This window comes from Sebastes umbrosus, chromosome 15 (genome assembly GCF_015220745.1).
Source record: "Sebastes umbrosus isolate fSebUmb1 chromosome 15, fSebUmb1.pri, whole genome shotgun sequence".
NCBI lineage: Eukaryota > Metazoa > Chordata > Actinopteri > Perciformes > Sebastidae > Sebastes > Sebastes umbrosus.
The window spans coordinates 29,032,984-29,039,254 of NC_051283.1; positions in this window are offsets into that span (position 1 = coordinate 29,032,984).

Below are 6,271 nucleotides of genomic sequence, written 5' to 3' on the forward strand. Positions count from 1 at the left end.
TGATTTATACGTGTAAGGAGTTACAAACAGTCCCGTTTAAATGTGATTTTATTTTATGGTTTTAAAGTGTTTTATTCTTTTGGGGAATATGTATTACTATCTTGTTGTTTATTTCACAATTATTTCTAGTAAATATTAGTATCAATCTGTCAGTCAAAGAAATTTCCAGTGAATCCTGAAATGATGTGTTATGAACATGTTTGTATTTGCTAAGATCCACGCTGTGAATCGTAAGACACTAGTGACAAATATCCAATATTTGTAGCTTCTGTCTAAAAAGTTTAAATTCGTCATAAATCATTCATCAGTCTAAGAAATCTCCAGTGAATCCTGAAATTACGTGTTATGAACATGTATGTATTGCTCAAAGACGCTGTGGATTGTAAGACACTAGTGACAAATATCAGATATTTGTAGCTTCTGTCTAAAAAGTATATATATATATACATATATATATATATGTGTATATATATATATGTATATATATGTATGTGTATATATGTATATATATATACATATATATACATTTTTATAAATTTTTTGGTTAAATCCTGCTTTCACTTTGAAGACATTTGTGCTGCACAATATCTACTTGAGAAATAAATAATAAATCATTGATGAATGGAAGTGAATGATTGCTTTGGATATTTAACAGTTTTGTAAAAGAAGGAGAAATCTAACAGACTTTCCTGCATTTCTTCAACGCCATCTTGGTTTTGGCCCTCACCATCATGGCTTTTTGCATAAAAGCTAAAATATATAAATTATGTATATACAAATTATGGATTTATATATTAAATATTAGAATTTATATATATATAATTGTGTGTGTGTATATATATATACACATATATACACATACATACACATAACACAACACACATATATTATACAGCATTACATATTACGTTATATATAACAATAGCAATATATATTACTAGTGATTCTCAAATCTGTGACTGCCAGGTGTTTTGAAATGGGGACAAACGAGATAACAAATTTAATTTATAAATTTTTTCTGATGCCGTTTAAGATTTGTTAACAGCAGTGATATATGTATATATATATTCTTTAATTTACTTTCAATGGTGTTCTTCTGATTATAAGGATTTTTAGGGTGATTTTTCTGTTTTTTTCCAGGTGTTTTGAAACGGACAAACACAAGACAGTAATATATATATATATAAAAAATAATTAAAATACATGTTTTAATTTACTTTCAAAGGTGTTCTTCTGGTTATCAGAATTTTCTTATTTTTAGATGACCGGTTATTTACATTTTATTATACTTTATTTTATTTTATTAAATCATATATGTGTTTACATCAGAGCCAGTGTATTCACAACTTTATTATTATTATTATTATTATTGTTAATATTAATAGCAGTAATATATGTATATATATGTATATATATATATATACATATATATACATATATATGTATATATATATATATTCTTTAATTTACTTTCAATGGTGTTCTTCTGATTATAAGGATTTTTAGGATGTCTTTTCCTGATTTTTTTTCCAGGTGTTTTGAAACGGACAAACACAAGACAGCAAATTAAATTTATTGATTTTTTTATGGTGCTGTTTTAAGATTTGTTAACAGCAGTAATACAAACAAATAATGAAAATACATGTTTTAATTTACTTTCAAAGGTGTTCTTCTTGTTGTCAGAATTTTTTTATTTTTTATATGACCGGTTATTTACATTTTTATTATACTTTATTTTATTAAAGGGACTATTTGTAACTTTCAGAAATGTTTCTTAACAGCGACACCTGTGGCCGTGAAATCAACGAAAGTCAGCGTCGGGCTCGCGCTTGCTCGCTCTCAATATACCTGAACGAGCATCACTCAACACAGTGAGGCGACACAAGTCAGCTAAAAGCACAATATCACTCTATATTTCAGCTGCTTGGCAGTAATGTTAGCTGACCAGACGAAGGTCTCTCCATGAACATGATTTAGATCTGATCCTAGTGTTGGCTTTTCCTGCCTAAGTGCAGGCTGATGCAGCGGGGCTCTCCAGCGTGTCTCCCTGCTCTCTCCGCCCGCAGCCGGAGAGAGCAGAGGAGACACCGACACCCGGTCGGTAACGAGAGGGTAACGTTTCTCTCTGCAGAGCCCCGTCACTTCACAAGACACGGGAAAGCTCTGTTGGTCTGGAGGAGCTGCAGCATTTATTTCTGCACAAACGTCCCCTGTGCATTCACTAGATATTCTCAGAGCTAAACTAACTCTTCTGCAGTGTGTAGTGAACGCGAGTTCACTAGCTGTCTGAGTGAAGGCGAGCAGGCAGAGGAGGAGGGTACAGCGGCTACACGCGAACGCGCATATGCGAGCGCGCATGTGTGACGACCCGCTACATTTATGCGCGTACAAAGTTACAAATAGTCCCTTTAAATAAATTATACAGTGTGTTTACATACGCACGTTACGTCATGACGTCACTAGGCGGCGGCAGAACAGCGCGTTTTTGAATCCCCGCATCAGTTAGTCGGTTGTCCGGTTGTCCGGTTATCGAGGGTGTTTTTCGGGGTGTTTTTGTGTTTCAGCTCCGCCTCAACACACGGAGCAGCAGCCAGTTCAACCGAGGGACGTGAACGTGTTTATCTCCGTGTTCTGGCGTCGCTTTCTCCTCACTTTTCTGCCGTTAATTTACCGGTAATCTTAGCAAACCGTTGGCTTGTGTGTTTGTGTGTGCGGCGTTACCATGGTGACGCTCCGCGGTCGAGGCAGAGAGGACCCGGATTAAAGGAGCGGGTCGCTGCGGCAGCAGAGGCCGGCCAAGAACTCCCAATTCCCGCAGAGGGCTCCAATTGGGACCCGGAGCAGGAGCACGGTCTGTCTGTCTGTCTGTCTGTCTGTCTGTCTGTTTGGACTTCTGAGGCTTCACTGCATCATTTAAATATTAAGTTAACGGAATTATTAAAGCTGTTAATTAACTTCTAATAATTATTAATAATTATATATATATATTTGTATATATATGTGTGTGTATGTATATATATATATATGTGTGTGTGTATATATATGTGTATATATATATACATACATATATATATGTATATATATATATATATATATGCATGTGTATATATATATGTATATATTTGTTTATTTATTTGTATATATATATGTGAATGTATATATATATGTGTATATATATATATATATGTGTGTATATATATGTATATATATATACAGACGTAGGCAAAATTGTTGGTACCCTTCCGTTAAAGAGAGAAAAACCCACAATGGTCACTGAAATAACTTGAAACTGACAAAAGTAATAATAAATAAAAATTCACTGAAAATGAACTAATGAAAATCAGATATTGTTTTTGAATTGTGGTTCAACAGAATCATTTTAAAAAACAAACTAATGAAACTGGCCTGGACAAAAATGATGGTACCCCTAGAAAAGATGTACAATAATGTGACCATAGGGACATATTAAACTAAGGTGTGTCCTGTAATTAGCATCACAGGTATCTTCAAACTTGTAATCAGTCAGTCTGCCTATTTAAAGGGTGAAAAGAAGTCACTGTGCTGTTTGGTATCATGGTGTGTACCACACTGAACATGAACCACAGAAAGCTAAGGAGAGAGTTGTCTCGGGAGGTTAGAAGGACAATTATAGACCTTCATGTTAAAGGTAAAGGCTATAAGACCATCTCCAAGCAGCTTGATGTTCCTGTGACTACAGCTGCACATATTATTCAGAAGTTTAAGGTCCATGGGACTGTAGCCAACCTCCCTGGACGTGGCCGCAAGAGGAAAATTGATGACATATTGAAGAGACGGATAATACGAATGGTAACCAAAGAGCCCAGAACAACTTCCAAAGAGATTAGAGGTGAACTCCAAGGTCAAGGTACATCAGTGTCAGATCGCACCATCCGTCACTGTTTGAGCCAAAGTGGACTTAATGGAAGACGACCCAGGAGGACACCAAATCATAAAAAAGTGAGACTGGAATTTGCCAAAATGCATATTGACAAGCCACAAAGCTTCTGGGAGAATGTCCTTTGGACAGATGAGACAAAACTGGAGCTTTTTGGCAAGTCACATCAGCTCTATGTTCACAGACGAAGAGATGAAGCATCCAAAGAAAAGAACACTGTACCTAATGTGAAACATGGAGGAGGCTCGGTTATGTTATGGGGCTGCTTTGTTGCATCTGGCACAGGGTGTCTTGAATCTGTGCAGGGTACAATGAAATCTCAAGACTATCAAGGCATTCTGGAGCAAAATGTGCTGCCCAGTATCAGAAAGCTTGGTCTCAGTTGCAGGTCATGGGTCCTCAAACAGGATAATGACCCAAAACACAGCTAAAAACACCCAAGAATGGCTAAGAACAAAACATTGGACTGTTCTGAAGTGGCCTTCTATGAGCCCTGATCTAAATCCTATTGAACATCTGTGGAAGGAGCTGAAACATGCATTCGGAGAAGGCACCCTTCAAACCTGAGACAGCTAGAGCAGTTTGCTCACGAGGAGTGGGCCAACATACCTGTCGACAGGTGCAGAAGTCTCATTGAGAGTTACAGAAATCACTTGATTGAAGTGATTGCCTCGAAAGGTTGTACAACTAAATATTAAGTTAAGGGTACCATCATTTTTGTCCAGGCCAGTTTCATTAGTTTGTTTTTTAAAATGATTCTGCTGAACCATAATTCAAAAACAATATCTGATTTTCATTAGTTAATTTTCAGTGAATTTTTATTTATTATTACTTTTGTCAGTTTCAAGTTATTTCAGTGACTATTGTGGGTTTTTCTTTCTTTAACAGAAGGGTACCAACAATTGTGCCTACGTCTGTATGTGTATATATATATGCATGTGTATATATATACGTATATATTTGTTTATTTATTTGTATATATATATGTGAATGTATATATATATATGTGTGTATATATGTATATATATATATATATATATATACATATGCACGTGTATATATGTATATATTTGTTTATTTATTTGTATATGTATGTGTGAATGTATATATATATATATATATATATATATATATATATATATATTTGTTTATTTATTTATTATTTAAGCACAAAAGCTAATCTAATTAGGCAACAAACAAAAAGAAAATCACTTGTTGACTCTTGTTGATGAATGAATCTCTGTGTGTGTGGTTTGCTGTTTTGGTCAAATCGTTGTTGCTCTCCACACACTATAGGAACTAAACTGTTAAATTTAACACAATGTGTGCGTCCCAAAGCTCTTAATTTTCATTTCCTCGCTCCTCGCTCCTCGCTTGAACAGGAAGTTGTTCTGCTGCGCCATTTTGAAGACCGTCCCAAAGCTCTTATTTGTGCATCGAGGATCGAGGATCGAGGATCGAGGATCGAGGAGGCTTGCCGGAAGAGCTATGATTGAGGATACACCAGTGTATCCTCCACGGAAGTCTTTTACCGACCGACACGCCCCCTTATTGGATATGAGTTACTGCTTGGACTCTGCAGATCAGACTGATCTGATAACTTTACCTCTCAACATCACTGGAGTTTCATACCGGAGTGAAAACAGATCACAGATTAAACGTTTTATAGTTTCGTTGTCTTCTGATTCACCATCTAGTTATAATCTGTGTTAACTGAAGCTCTGAGCAGCAGCAGAAGGACCTGCAGTATCTCTCCTTCACACAGCGTCAGTGAAGCAGCCTGACACTGAGAGAGGTTTATAAAACCTGATAAACTGACTTAAAATAATTTTCTGCATTTTTTAGAAAGATTTTTATTTTCATGATCTGTTATTTCCCCCGTTAACTTTTATTAATTAAACTATTAAAGTCAGAGAGAAAAGGAGAGTCTGTCTGTCAGCAACAAACACCTTTTACATCATTTATCCTCATTTCCATTCAGTCACATGAGGCTGATGATTCCTGAACGTCGGGTTTGATATGAGTTACATCATTTACATTTTCCCTTTAGCCTAATAAATAATGTCCAGTGTTCAAAAAACACCACAGTCATATTCTGGGTTATTAAATAATTAACTCACAGTCAGAATATCAATAACTACAGATGCTAATAATGAATAAATAATATAAAGAGCACTTGTCTTTATTAGTATTAGTACAGTTCAGACACAAACAGCTGTTAAAGCTGACTGACAGCTGATCCAGCTGTGGTCAGCTGCTGCTGTCATCAGAAACTGACGTCGCTTCACGTGACGCTTCAGAGGAAACGACCGTCTCATGTCGCTTAAATCGTATTTCCTCGTTTCCTCTCTCCTC